The following is a 15,751-nucleotide window of genomic DNA, read 5'->3' as shown; positions in this document are numbered from 1 at the left end:
CAGTGATGGATGGACCCCAAGCCAGATCCCTTTCACCACAGCCCACTGAAAAGAAATTACTGAGGTCAAAACAGCCATAATTTGACTTCCCAGAGTGGAGGTCAATCTGATAGGATTAGCAAAATAAATAAATAAATAAAACCTGTGTAAGAAACATTTTTCTTTTCTCTCACTGGGTTATATATAATTGCTAAGAAATTCACCAAAGTCTTCCTGTGAACTCCCACTTTTTAATACTTGAAACCATGGTGCTAAGCACCAGCGTCTTAGTCCTGGAATCCTTCCCTTCCTGTGAAACATGCTGGGTGTCAGAATCCAGACCCACCCCAGCAGGATGGGGGCTGGAAGTGTGTCACAAGGCCCAGAGGTTCACCCCCACGTGTCCGCCCGGTTGGGAAGATTTCCTTCAGTGTGTCCGTCCACGATCAGAAGTAAACCCTCATCTCACGTCTTCTCCCGCGGGGTCCTGGGCGTCTACCAGCTCTGCTCCGCTCCCTGCTGGAAGCTAGAATCCAGCAGCCAGTGTGCCCGCAAGCCCTGGGCTGGGCCAGGACTGCGGCAGGGGCCGCAGCAACCAGGCCCATTGAAAAGTCCCTCACGAGAAGCTCCTGTCCCCTGCCTGGAAAATCACCCTCACCCCAAAAAGCAACCTGCGCCCTCATTCCAGTGATTTCCAAATGATGTGCAACAGCAGCTCCACTGGCGGCAGCCTGCTTGTCAGCTGATGACGTCTGTGGTCTGGCAGCTACCAGCCAGGCAGGCTGCAGGGCGGAGCAGAGGGCACGGAGGGCAAAAGCAGCCAGTGAGCCACAGAAGGGCAGTGGGCCTGGTTACCCAGCCTGTAATGCCAGCTATCCAGGAGGCTAAAGCAAGGACATCACAAACTCCAGGCTTATCCTGGCAACTTAGTGAGACCCTGACTCAAAGTAAAAAGTAACGAGAGAACTAGATAGAGGCATCACTTGGCCATAGAGCACCTTCCCAGTCTTCAAAACGCTTTGAGGTTGATCCCCAATCTTTCCATAGTGTAACTTGCAAGTATAATTTTAAACCCATTCCTGGATTTTTTAAAATTAATGTTATTTATTTACAAGCAGAGAGAGAAATAGTAAGTATAGCCATCCCAGGGCCTCTAGCCACTGCAAACGGACTTCAAATGCAAGCATCACTTTGTGCATCCAGCTATACGTGAGGACTGAGGACTGAAATCCAGGTCATTAGGCTTTGCAGGCAAGTACCTTAACCTCTGAGCCATCTCCCCAGCCCCACCACCACCCCCGGAATTATTTGACAGCCTTTCTCTCCCACCAAAGCCTGAGCCTCAGGAGCCATAAAGCAAAAGCCTCTCCATTTTGCCTGGGCCTGTTCTTAAGTTGACTCATTTATCAAAAAGCTGGCCCATCCAGCTTTCTATTAGGTACTTCTGGAATGTCAGTCAGCAGACTGCTTACAGAATCTTATCTTTCGCAAAAGACCTGTTTATGGTCAGGCTGTGAAGCCTGGTGCAATCAGGATGTTAAGCCCTTGAGGCAAGATTAGATAAACACTTAATCACATTTCCTCTAGGTTTCCTAACAATTCCAAGGCCCTAAATCACGTCAGCCAGCTTATTCCCCCCTTTTCTTCCCCTATATAACCACTGTGTAAAAAATAAAAATTGAAAGACCTTGATCAGACTATAGACTTGGTCTCCTTCTTTGTGTCTCTTGTCTCTCACCCAGGTTAATTTCCCCTTGGGTCCTTGTTTAACTCCCCTCTGGCCGGGGCACCTGAGCATCTCACAGATGGAGGAGAGAGAGACCATGGCTCTCAGAGGCCCTGAATGGAAGCTGATGCTCCTGACATACACAGACATGGGGACAGGACATGTGGGGGTGGAGGGTGTCTCTGCCAGCCATTCACAGGATGGGCCAGAACAGAACTCCCTCCTTTAGGCAGCACACTGCTAGCCTCCCAAGTTCCACCAAACACAGTAGTCAAAAGTGCCTGGAGGGCTGGAGAGATGGCTTAGCAGTTAAGGTGAATGCCTGCAAAGCCCAAGTATCCAGGTTTGATTCTCCAGGTCCCATGTAAGCCAGATGCACATGGTGGCGCCTGCCTCTGGAGTCCGTTTGCAGTGGCTAGAAGCCCTGGGCACCCACTCTCCCTCTATCTCTCCTACCTTTGTCTCTAATAAATAAATAAAAATAAATCTTTTTTTTTTAAGTGCCCGGAGATTGGTTAGAAAGTCTCCTCCACTTCCAAAATTCCATCATCACGGACTACTTGCCCTTCACAGTCAATCCCGGCAGTCCCCCGTTTATAAAGTGGAATCTCCTTCCTGCTGCCATCAGACATGGTTGGAATGGAAGTGACCACAGAGGCTTCCTCATGTCACAAGTTCGTGAGAACTTTGCTCATTTTGTCTCAGACTTGGTGCTGATGTGTGTTCTGTTTGTAGTGGGGATTGAACCCACGACCTTGCACATGCCAAGCACATGCACTACCAATAAGCTACCTTCCAAGTCTCCTGTTATTGCCTGTTGTCATAATTCTTTCTCTTCTATTGCTTTCTGCTATTGTTCTCTGAGCATACACCACAGGTGACCGGTGCTTTTTACTACTAATGAAGATCTGAGTGGCTTCCAGCTTGGGTAACTGAGAATACTCTTATATGTATGCTTTGGTAAATTTATACCCATTGGGGGTATAATTGGGAGAGTAACTTCTGGGTCACTGTGTCATAGGATAGACCACATCTAGCTGTAATAGTTTCCAAATTCATTATCACAGTTTGCACTCACACCAGCGTGGTGTGAGAATTCAGGTTGCACCACGATCTTTCCCTACTGGGTAGCCATTCTGGTGGCTATAGCTGCCGTCTCATTATGCTCTTATCAGTGGACTTGCTAACTAATGCAGTTCAAAATTTTGCTTTTATTTGGGCATTTAAATAACATTTGTGAAGTGCTTAATCAAGTTTTCCAATAAGTTCTCTCTCTTGTACTGCATTTCAAGAGTTGATGTATTATAGATGTGAGTTTTTGATTAGATACATGTTTTACAAATATTCTCCTCATAGTATCTTTTGAAGAAGACAAGTTTTCAATTTTTTAAATATTTTATTTTAATTATTTATTTGAGAGACAGAATGGGTATACCAGGGCCTCCAGCCACTGCAAATGAATTCCAGATGTGTGTGCCCCCTTGTGCATCTGGCTTACATGGGTCCTGGGGAATCAAGCCTGGGTCCTTTGGCTTTGCAGACAACCACCTTAACCACTAAGCCAACTCTCCAGCCCAAGTTTTCAATGTTAATATAGTCCCAATAACTTTTTTTAAAAAATCATATTGAATATTTGTGTCCTTTTCAATAACTGTTTGCCTGTCCAAGACCAAGGATCTTCATGCTGTGGCATTCATGTGTGGCTCTGCAACACACCTGAAACTTACTAAGGCATGATGCAAGGTAGGGTCAAGATATGTTATTTCTCTATGTTGGTCCACTTTATTATTGCTTTTCAAAGTTAAAAAGTCCTTTTATAAAACTAATTATATAAACTCTGGAGTAAATTGGTGTCTTTTCAATATTAAATCTTTCAATCTTATGACATGGCACATCCCCTTATTTAATCAGACTTCTTAAATCTACTTTCTGTTAGATTTATCCTTGGATATTTGATACATCAATATCACTTGAAACTTTATTTTCTCCTTGTTTATTGATAGAGTAGATATACAAATGCCTTTTTATCCAAATATCTTTCTGGTTCATTAATTACTTCTTATAACTTACGGATTCCTTTGATATTTTTAGGGATGTGACTATCATATGAGAACACTAACAGTTCTGTTTATTTCTTTTTTAAAAAAACTGTATTTTATTTATTTATCTGAGAGAGAGAAAGAATGAATGCACCAGGGCTTACAGCCACTGCAAACGAACTCCAGACACATGCTCCCTCTTGTGATTCTGGCTTACGTGGGTCCTGAGGAATCGAAACGGGCCTCTTTGGCTTTGCAGGCAAGTACCTTACTGCTAAGCCATCTCTTCAGCCCCCAGTTCTGTTTATTTCTAATCATTGTGTCTTTTATTTCTTTTCCTTGCCTTATTATGTTGGCTAAGATTTCTAGCCAAAGGCTGAAAACCGTAGTAAAAATAAACATACTTGTGTCATTCCTGTGATTAAAAGGTTTCAATATTTCACCATTAAGTGTAAACACACACACACACACACACACACACACACACACACACACACACACACACAGCTCTTGCTCTGACATTTAGGAAATGTATAATACAAATATAGTAGAAAAAATGATTATAACTTTTTAAACTCTAATCCAGTTTTGTTGCTGACTAACAAATAAACTTTATTTATTTATTATACCTTACATTCTGAAAACAATGTTAAAAATATCTCAGGAGGTCATACTTCAATTTTAATATTTTTTGTTTTTATTTTTAGTTATTTATTTGGGAGTGACAGACAGAGAGAGAAAGAGACAGAGAGAAAGAGACAGAGAGAGAGAGTGAATGGGCATGCCAGGGCCTCCAGCCATTACAAATGAACTCCAGATGTGTGTGCCACCTTGTGCATGTGGCTTACATGGGTCCTGGGGAATGGGACCTCAAACCAGGGTCCCTAGGCTTCACAGGCAAGCACTTAACCACTAAGCCATCTCTCCATCCCCATACTTTGACTTTAAAACTAAATTGTGTTATAGTATACTGATTAAGACCTCAGGCTTTGGGGTCAAGTCATTCAAACTTAAATCCATTTTTTTTCCTTATAAGGTATGACCTGTGTGAGGCCTGTGATTCCTGGGCTTCAGCTGCAAGGTAAGCTAGCAACTCTACCCTCATCGTCGGTGAATAAGGGTTAACTGAATGAAGCAATGTATGTAGGGTCTGAGCTGAGTGCATGGTGTCTGCTCTAAGATGATGAGGGCTAAGACTGATAACACCATAATCTGTCAGACACCTGGACAACAACTCGGGTTACAAGTAGCCTGCAGCCTCCCTCCATCCGCCCTCCAGACACTTCCAGGGAGCCGAGCTTCAAGCTGAACCCTGTGTGCCCTAGTAATGAGAGCAGTCTGCTAACCAACATAGAAATTCACAATTAACTAAATCTTAATGAAAAGTAACATGGTGGACAACCCAGGTTCATCTTCCAATCAGGATGAGGCCATGGCCATGGGATGCCCGATGTTTTGAAGTTCTACCGCAGAAAGCTCAAACCGTGTGGAATGCGCAGGTCCTGCCCCTGAAGCTCCTGCTGCTGAGTCAATACACGTTCTGGCCTCTGAGCACAGGCCAACTCCATGTGCTCTTGCATTCACGGGTCTCACAGGTTAATGCGGAAGGCAGCTAAGTAAACCCCAAATTTAAGAGTGTGATCCAGGGCCATGGAGGGGGCGGCCGCAGCAAGTGGGGGGAGAAAGAGGGAGGCCGCTTAGAGCAGAACAAAGGAGGAGGGCAGGTGAGGGAGCTGCAGGCAGTCCCTATCTCACAGAGAAAGCCGCATATTTTATTCTTTTGTGGCAGCCACATCCATTGTTGCAGAGCCAGCCCTGGAGACGGGAGCTACAATATCCCTGCTGCCTGGTCTAATCTTCAGGGAGGCTTGAAAATCAAGGCATTGCTGTGGCTTATTTCCACTCCTCTTGGAGAGATTATTCCACATCACAAAGCCACCTTGACATTCAACTCTCCGCCACTGAAGGCTGGACACAAAGCAGGGCAGTTTCTGCAAAGGAGTGTTGGGGTCAGAGGCCTCGGGACAGAGGGAGGCAGAGCCCAGGCAACGCTCCTTGGCCTTGGAAATGCAAAAGTGATTAAAAAATTATGTATATATATATTCTGAATGGTGGCGGCACCCTTCCCTCCAATCCAGCCTTCCTTCAAATCAGGAAAACAAGGGGTGGGCCACAAAGGAAACAAGTCAGAGTGCATTCTGATACACTGCTCGTTTGGTTTAAACAAAGAATGCCCATCACCAGCAACCAGACACCCTAAATGTTTACAGAGCTTTCCCATATAGTTTAACTGGAGCCTGGTTCTGTGAGGACAAATAAATGGGGGCTGGGGAGATGGTTCACTGGGTAAGTGCTCAGCCGTGAGCTCAAGGGCCCGAGTTTGGACCATGGCACCTACATAAAAGCTATGTGCAGTGGCATGTACCTATAATCCCAGGGCTAGGTTGGGTGAGACAGGAGGCTGCCCAGGGATTACTGGCTAGCTAGTCTGGCTAAATCAGTGAGCACGAGTTAGGGTTAGTCTTACAAAACAAGGTGGAGAGCAACTGAGGATGACTCTCAGCATTTTCCTCTGGCCTTCACACATGCACGCCCGCCCACATGTAGGTACACACACACACACACACACACACACACACATGCACAATACATAGTGGAAAATGAGACAAATGTTTCAAGCTACGAATGGGCCTGTGAGCAAGGAAGAGAGATGTCCGGGGGTCAGAGGTGGGCAAGAAAACATGAAGGTTAGTCAGCAGTGGGTGGCTGCAGAAGCCGGGGCTGCTGCAGGACAATGCATACCAGGATGGGATTAAAGTATTCATATTAAAATATTAAGCCCACAGTTGTTGTTGTTGTTTTCTAGGACTTCCACAGGGAGAACCCAGAACCCAGTGTCTGCAACTTGACTTCCAACAGAAGTGCACAAAAATCCTCTTATAGAGGAATCTTCCATTTAGACCCTCACTGGTTTCACTAGATAGATGAAACAGAGTTAGGAGAGGATAATTATAAAAACTTGTTGAATGCCCAAGAAAACATTCTCCATGGAAAATAGGTAGCAGCAAAAAAAAGGGGGGTGGAGTAAGTTCAGATCTTGGAACTATTAAGCATTGTTTTGCATTTTCTTCATCCAAGACTTATAGGGACCCATGCTGCACTGACATGGGGTTATGTCCCAGAATACCCAGCATAAAGCAAATGTGCAGTGAGCTGAAAGTGCATTTGATAACCTAGCTATCTCATCTTTGTGCAGATCAAGCTAATTGGAAAAAGAATATTTTTTGCCCAGGCTAGGCCTGGGGACATGGAAAACTGTAAGTCTGAGGTGGAGCTATTTTTGGAGACAGGAAACTCACAGCTTCTCGACAGATTTCTGGATAAACATAAACAAACAACTCACGCTCTGACGCCATGTGATCACAGGGCCTGTCGGAGGCTCTGACCGCCTGAGTGTAAATAAAAGCTGTAAGGAGGGTCACGGGCAGGCGGGCCGGCAATCACAAACACCCCCCAACCCACCACGAAACCAGATTTCGCCTGCTGTGGGTTCCTTTCGTGTAGATCCAGACACCGCTGGACCAGGTACACCAGTGAGGCCCAAACAGGGACAGTGTAACGACAGGAGGTGAGAAAAGCCGAGGCAACTGGAAATGTTCCATGGCAGAATTGAAGTAAGGAGAACTCCACCATCCTCAAGGATGAGTTGGTCAGGGAAACACGGAGGAATAATTTTCCACAGAGCAGAAAAAAATATATAAAGGTGTCTTGACTTTTTTTTTTTTTAATTCTCAGGGGCTTAAGTCTTAGAAGAACAACTCTTAGAGCCCCTGCAAGTGACATTGATTTTCAGTGGGTCTGGCATTGTGGGCTTGGTGGAGACCATATGAGATGGGCTCATGACAAGGGCAGCCTTCAATGTCGTCCCTCTCTGTCAGTTCTCCTCTCAGACCCGGGTCCTACGAGGAAACCGTCTCTTCTTCCCACTAAACAGGTACTATTCTCCAGGACACCCACCTTGCCTGGGCTCAAGGAGAGGACCAAGTCCTCGGTCCCTGTACCACAGCATTTCAAACTTGCTTACCTCTTTCTACAGTGCATGGCTTTTCTGGTGGGATGTCATATACAGGCTGATTCCCAAGATATTCTAGCCACTCTCTTAACCTCAAGGGAGCAACTAGAAACACTGTGGGAGAGCTACTCTTAAAGCAGAGCATTCTGGATTCAAACTATTAAAAATTGGCTTTTGGGCTAGAGAGATGGCTCTCGCCTGCAAACCCACAAGACCTAGGTTTGATTCCCCAGGACCCATGTAAGCCAGATGCACAAGATGGCCCATGCATCTGGAGTTTGTTAGCAGTGACTGGATGCCCTCATGTGCTCTCTCTCTCTCTCTCTCTCTCTCTCTCTCTCCCTCCCTCCCTCCCAAATAAATAAATAAAAATAGCATTTTATTTATTTTTTTTATTTTTTTGTTCATTTTTATTTATTTTTTTGAGAGTGACAGGACAGAAAGAGGCAGAGAGAGAGAGTGAGAGAATGAGCATGCCAGGGCTTCCAGACACTGCAAACAAACTCCAGACGCATGCATCCCCTTGTGCATCTGGCTAACATGGGTCCTGGAGAATCAAGCCTCGAACCAGGGACCTTAGGCTTCACAGGCAAGCGCTTAACCTCTAAGCCATCTTTCCAGCCAAAAAATAGTATTTTAAAAATGGCTTTCTTCTAAATTTCTCTGCTTGTTATGAACCTGAGAAGTCTTTAAATCTAGATTCTTATTAGGTGCTTGAAAGTGTTTCCCTAGCTTTCAAGGGCAGAATATATAAACTGAATAAAAGAATATAAAGTTTTGGCCTAAAATGTTTCAAAAAATATTTCCATCTATAAGGGTCTCTCTCTCTCTCGTTTAGTTCTCAAAAACATATCCATAATCATTTGCTATAGATCCACACCATACAGTACACAGTGGGGTCTCCACTGTGCACCATTGTGGTACTATGAGCATGGCTGGCTGGGAGACACTGCTGCCTGGCATGACAACAGAGCACCCTACCACAGGTCACTAGCTCAGGAGAGGAGAAAAAAAATCCAGGGACTTGAGAGATGGCTTAGTGGTGAAGGCACTTGCCTGTGAAGCCTAAGGACCTATGTTAGACTGCCCAGATTCCATGTAAGCCAGACGCACAAGGTGAGCATGTGCAAAATCATGAATGCGCACAAGGTGGTGCACGCATCTGGAGTTCCATTGCAGCAACTGGAGGTCCTGGTGTGCCAATTCTCCCCGTCTTCTCTCATAAACAAAATAAAAATAAAAATTCAGGGGGCTGGAGAGATGGCTCTGCGGCTAAGGCACTTGCCTGCAAAGCCTAACAACCTGAGTTCAAGTCCCCAGTATCCACATAAAAGTCAGATGCACAAAGTGAAGCATGGGGCTGGAGAGATGGCTTAGCAATTAAGGCACTTGCCTACAAAGCCAAGGGACCCAGGTTCAACTCCCCAGGACTCACGTAAGCCAGATGCACAAGATTGGCGCATGTGTCTGGAGTTCATGTGCAGCACTGGAATCCCTGACGCACCCATTCTGTCTCGTATCTGCCTCTTTCTCTCTCTCTCTCCCTTTCTCTGTCAAATAAATAAATAAAAATAAAACATTTTTTTAAAAAGTGATGCATGCATCTGGAGTCCATTTACAGCAGCTGGAGGACCTGGTATGTCCATCCTCTTTGTCTGTCTCTCTTTCTTTCTCTCTGCTTGCAAATATATAAAGAAAAATAAAAATTCAAAGTATGGCTTTCTACTTCATGAGCCCACACTTAAAGCTGATTATATATACCCCTAGCACACGACCAGTGCCTTTCTCAGCACTCTGAGGACAGCTCATGTTTCTCTAGCAATGCCCATGGCACAGTATACTCGCCATCGGAATTCCAAACAGACAGAAGACAGGGGAAGAGATGTGGAGTTGGGGCAGAAATGGCTAGAACTTTTCCAGATTAAAGGCAAGACTGGACACTTGCTCCAAAATGGGCCAAGACATTCTTCTCTGAGAATTGTCATTTGAGAACATGGGGCAGCCTCAGCTAAGAGTGAGTGGGAAGCCTTGCGTGTTTATGAGCATTCCGTTCACCATCACGTGACTGGAGATGGAGAGGATGCTTTAGGAAAGAGAGAAACTTACAGGAGAAACCCTCTCAAAGATCCCCACAGAAGAGGCCAAGCCCCAGCCCCTCCTGTCCTTAGCCTTCCTGAACATACTGAGTGTATTTCAAGATGGGCCAAAACAAGACCTGCTCATAGACCATAACCACAGCTCCATGGATCCTCAGATGTGGAACCAGCTAAACGGGAGAGAAACAGAGATGATAAACCCGTGCCAGGAGTGGATAACCATGGTTCCACAGGAGCAAAGCAGTCATCTTGTGACTCTGACCTCAAGTCCAAGGGGATGGCGCAACATAGAGAAGACCAGGTTAGGAGCTGGTGGGCTGCGTCTTGTGGCTTTGATCAGGTACTTACAAGGAGGGATGCCATGTCTGGTCTAGCACTTGGAAGCTGGTGAGGAACAGGAAAGCATAGGCATGGTGTGCTCAGGCTGCCCCGTGGGGGCCCTGGCAAGGGATCAGATCCTACTGAGAGACACCTCATGGAAGGCTCAGTGGTTGGGGGTGGGGCAAATTCCCCACTGAAGCTTGAGGCAAGTGTGTGGGTTAAGTATGTGGCAGCTGTAGTAATAAGGATTTCTGACAAGAATCAAAAGAACCAGGGAAGCGTTTGTCATCTTTTACCGTGAATTCTGGAAATTCTGAGCGTAGTCCTAGGGCAGATCAGCTCGAGTGTTCTACCCCAACTGCAGCCACCTGCAGAGACTATATGAGATCATGCTCTGGTGCTCAGGGACACAGAACACGAAACTGCCTTGTAATTTCTCTTATTCATAGTTTCCTTTCCATGAAAGAACAACTTCTACCACTTGCTAATAATAATTCAAATGGAGTTTCCATTTACCAACTGCTTCTACCCACAAGTCCTTGTTTTATTCTGAGAAGAAGCCAAGATCATCATGGGAGATCACGTCCACTAGATGTTCCTAGGTGGAGATATCTCCCCATCCTCTTTTAAGCTTTCTGATAAAAATACAAGGGCCAAAGAGAAATATAGAAGTGCCAAACCTGAATACGCGAGCACAGATTATGGTGACGGAAGAAACAGAACACAAGGCCTTTCATTTGACCCAGAATGGGGACTGCTGGTCAGAGCAGGCTGTGACCTCACACACAAGGCTTCTGAACTGCGACCAGGCAGACCAAACAGGAACTCACACATGCACACATGCCTCTTAGGGTCACCCCGTGAGACAAGGAGCTGTGCCCACTCTCCCATGTCTGTTCCCAAGTGCCTCAGCTGGTTTTTAGGCTTCTTTGTTTGGCCCTATGGAGACCTCTGTGAGCTGGTTTTGGTTACTTTACTCGGTGCTGTGATCTAATGCTTACAAGACGCAACTTCAGGGGGAAGCCAAGGCTGGCTGCCCACCCGCAGCCACACACAGGAGGAAGTGGATCACTGGGCATGGGCCTGGCCTCACATCCTCCAGCAAGGCTCTACCTCCTAAAAGTTCTGAAACCTTCCTAAGTAGGATCCCTGGACCTCTGGGAGACATTGTGCATTCAAGCCACAATGGAGCTCTATGAGTTTCTTATTCCTGCTGCAACAAATTGCCCTGCACAGTACCTTCAAATGACGCAGATCCATTGTCTCAGAGTTCTGTAAGACGAGAGTCCAGTTCAGCTCCCACTGGGAGAAAGGCTAGGTGCAGGCTGGACTGGAGACTCCTGGGAGCATCTGTTTGCTTGCCGCCCTAGCTTTGTCGAGCCACCTGTATCCTGGGCTGGTGGCCCATTTCTCCTCCTCAAAGCCAACAAGGCTGCACCTCGCTGGTCACTGTCAATCACATCACAGCTCCCTGTATCTACATCAGGAGAAGGCCCTCCTGCCTGATGACCCACGTGGTAAGATGGGATGCATCTGAGCACTCCAGAGTGACCCCTCCAGTCAAAACCCCTTTAACCATATTAGATGACACAGCCACCTAAGAGGACATGTACTACCACAACCACCAGCACTTTAACCGGGGCTACACTTTTGGTCTCTCCAGAATCCTCTCTCTCCTCACCAAGGCCTGAAGTCCAGGCCTGTCTTCCAGCCCAGTCATTAAAAAAAAGCATAAAACAACATTTCCCTAAGTGCAGTCAATACATAGGAAGCTTAGGTCTTAGCCAGAAAACCACAGCCAGGGAAAACTAGGTCACTCCACCCACCCCCGCAACAGGCTCTCTCCTAAAGTGGACATCAGAGTTCAAATAAACATTAAGAAAATTCCTTCCCACCTGACAAATCAGTGCTTGACTTCATGGTGCACTTACTGCAATTAAAACTCCCTGGCATTTCTCAAAACACTTGGCTCCTTATATACAATCTCAGAAACTGTGTTCCTGGAAGAGGCATGTTCTATTTTTTTTTTTTTTTTTTAACCCAGAGTCAGCAAAACTGGTGAGAAGCAACAGGTCATAGTGTCAGCCACTGTGGACCTCAGAAAACTCTTTCAAGTCCCAGCCCAAGGCTCGATGTGCTCGGCTGAGCGCTCTGCCCACCCTGTGAGCAGTCCCATAGCTGTGTGGAGTGTCAGTTCTCCCTGACTGCCACCAAGGGCATGAGCAGATACTGCCAAATATATCTGACTGGAAAGAGGCCCTGTCTGCATGCACACAATGGTGCTGGGGCAGCCCTGAGCCACAGGGGACATCTGCAATGGCTGGTGACATCCTGGTAGCCATGGCTGTGGAGGCCGGAAAGAGTGTTACACTGGAGGCCGGGGCGTGTGGTGGATAGCAGGTGCCGCTCAACGACCCGAAGTGCGTGGGAAAGGTGCCCCGGCAATGTGCTAAGCAATTCCAGCAATGGGATTGTTCTCCAGTATTTTGCTCCTACCTGTTTCTGGGACAGGGGAAATATCATGGGCAATTTATCAATGAGGGAACCAAGACACAGACTTGTCAGGGCTGTGACATTTTGAATACCAGAATGGATATTAGAAAATACAGGCTTCACCAACATGTTCCTGTTGATTTGTCCAAAAGCAGGATGGTGCTGGGAGCCGGTGTGGGATTAACGAAAGAGTTCCAACACAAGCCACTTTCAGAGTCACCTGACAGACACAAGCAGGGAATTGCTATTTCAGGGGACAGAAAATGGTTTCTCCATGATATTTGAAGACCATTGATTTTCAAATTCTTTGGACGCACATAACAATGTGTTTCTGTGCTAACCAAAGCCATTCTTGTTTTTGTCTGATTGGTTTCTGGTTTTAGACACAGGGTCTCCTGGAGCCCAGGCTGGCCTGCATGTCCTGACCCTCTTGCCTCTAAGCTGCCAAGTGGTGGCACTGGGGATGCACATCACCACACTCAACTCCAGAGCTGCTTCTGTCAGTGTGAACCGCAGCTTGGGCCTCACTCACCCTAGTGCAGAAGTCACATTGTTGAAACGGTACCAGATACTTGTCAATACCAAGGAGAGAGAAGAGAGTAAGCCAGGCACTGGGCAGTGACTCTCAAATCAAGCCTGTCCTGAACCCCAAGGAGCTCACAATCTAGAGGGGTTGTCAGAGTCAACATATCCAATTATACCATTACTGACGGAACTGCCATCATGATATTGTTTAAAGGGGAGATGCAGAGGGCTTGTTGATGGCTGGAGGTGGAGGCCGACTTAAGGAATGCCTTTACATTATGGTGAATAGATGGGAAGTAACTAGGTGAGAATTGTTATGCATTTCATTTTCTGCCTGAAAGAAAAAATGAACACAAGATTTAATATACAAATAATAATAATTCTTAAAATGTAGCAAAAGCTGGGTGTGGTGACATATACACTGGAGAGGCTAAGGCAGAAGCACTGAGAGTTGGAGGCCATTCTGGACTACATAATGAATCCAAGGCTAGCCTGGGAGACATGGGAAGACTGTGAAGGGAGGGAGAGAGGGAGCGAGGGAGGCAAGACGAGAAGGAGGGGGCTGGAGAGATGGCTTAGCGGTTAAGCGCTTGCCTGTGAAGCCTAAGGACCTGGGTTCGAGGCTCGGTTCCCCAGGTCCCACGTTAGCCAGATGCACAAGGGGGCGCACGCGTCTGGAGTTCGTTTGCAGAGGCTGGAAGCCCTGGCGCGCCCATTCTCTCTCCCTCTATCTGTCTTTCTCCCTGTGTCTGTCGCTCTCAAATAAATAAATAAAATTTTTTTTAAAAAAAAAAGAAGAGAAGGAGGGAGGAAGGAAGAAAAAAGGGCAGGAAAGTAGGGAAAGAAAGAAGAGATTAGAGGTGTGGCACAGTTGGAGAGTGCTTTGCCAGCATATGCCAGGCATAAACCAGATGTGATGGTGCCGTGGCGGTGGTACACAGGTACAATCCTGTCACTCTGGGGTGGAGACAGGAGAATTAGCAGTTCAAGGTCATCTTCAGCTACACAGCAAGATCAAGACCATCCTGGAATACATGAGACCCTGTCAAGAAGAAGAGGAGGAGGAAAGAAGAGAGGGAGAGAGGAAGGGGAGGGGAAGAGGGGAAGAGTATGATTTGGCATCATTAATATGAATGGAATTTTCAATATTTTGGGGTCACATCAAGTGGCAACTACAACACTATACAGTTTAGCATGAGGAACAGAAGCATGATCCTGGAAACTTGACTGAGGAAGGACCACTCAAAGGTTCATAGGAACGAGCAGCCTTGGGCTATGAGTCCACAACGCTGCGAGTCCTGGGAAGTGACGGCGTGGGGCTTCTCACTGGCACGAGGAAAATGTCCTAAGCTAAGGCCATCGTGATCCCAACTGTGCAAAACTAACTAAAGCCCATTTCGAGCCCATTTGACAAGGGTGAAGTGTATGGTATGGGCAGTATACCTCAGGAAAGAAACGAGCAATTCTTAGGGAAACGTTTCCCAAAGTGCCCTCCAAGGGTCAGAGCAACAGGGATGAATTTCATTCAAGGACCCCAAAGATTACCTCCCAATCTCCATTACGGGAAAACAGGTATCACCAGAAGGTAAGAGCAAACAGAGACATCCGAGAGCTACCTAACCCAGAGCATAGCTCGTGGAAGAGGGGAGGGTGCCAAGGAGATGAGGAAGAATCAAGGAAATGCCAGACAAGAGGACCAAACCAGTGCAAAGGCTATCAAGGGTCCAGATGACCACAGGAGGAAATGCGCCGGGTGTACTGTGCACGTGTGCACACACACACACACACACACACACACGGAGAACTGACAGTATTTTGTTCAGAACACACAGGGATTAAGAAAAACATAACAGTCAACCTAACCAAACAGTTTGCAGTAGTGTCCAGAACAGGAGGTGGGACCAAGGCATCTGAAATGAGGACGACTGTTTTTAATGGTCAGTATCACTAGGTGGCTGTTTCAACTACAAAACCAATCCTTAATTAGAAAATAAGCACAGGTAGTTCCTCCCCCCCCCCCTTCTCTCTCTCTTGCACTTCACTTCTCTCATTCTTTGAGTTTCTCCACTCCTGTCAAGGTCATTTCCTTCTAGCATGTGCAAGAGTTAAGGCCAGTTTGTATCTCAGCTGTAAATTCAATGCAGGGCTAAAAAAGCAGAATTTCTCTTTTTCTTTTCTTTTAAGGGCTCACATTTACTGTGACTCTGGAGAGAAGGTTGTGGAATTTTGAATAGAGCTGGAAAGCACTTTGCTTTCCCTTCCATCCCCACCTGTGTTTTGAAGGCATTGCCAATGGACTCCTCTGGCTGCACTAATGGTATTTTGTAGACAGGCTTAAAAGAAAAACAGGAGACTCAAAACGTTACTTGCAAAAAAAAAGAAAAAAAAACCATAGTTACTTCTGTGAGAGTCAGCAAAGCTTTTAACTTTTAAAAATGCATAGAAAAATCATGGGCTCACCCACTCCTTTGACCATTTGAAGGGAGCACAGTGTGAGAAA

The 15,751-nt window shown here is 46.2% G+C and overlaps 1 protein-coding gene across 1 annotated transcript in view; it reads right to left on the bottom strand.

Moving 5' to 3' along the window:
• The window catches only part of Cpxm2 (carboxypeptidase X, M14 family member 2), a 151,021-nt gene that overhangs the window by 53,020 nt on the left and 82,250 nt on the right, over positions 1 to 15,751 (bottom strand). The window lies entirely within an intron of this gene.

Source organism: Jaculus jaculus, chromosome 1, assembly GCF_020740685.1.
Source record: "Jaculus jaculus isolate mJacJac1 chromosome 1, mJacJac1.mat.Y.cur, whole genome shotgun sequence".
Lineage (NCBI taxonomy): Eukaryota > Metazoa > Chordata > Mammalia > Rodentia > Dipodidae > Jaculus > Jaculus jaculus.
This window is presented reverse-complemented; position numbering and strand designations above follow the sequence as displayed.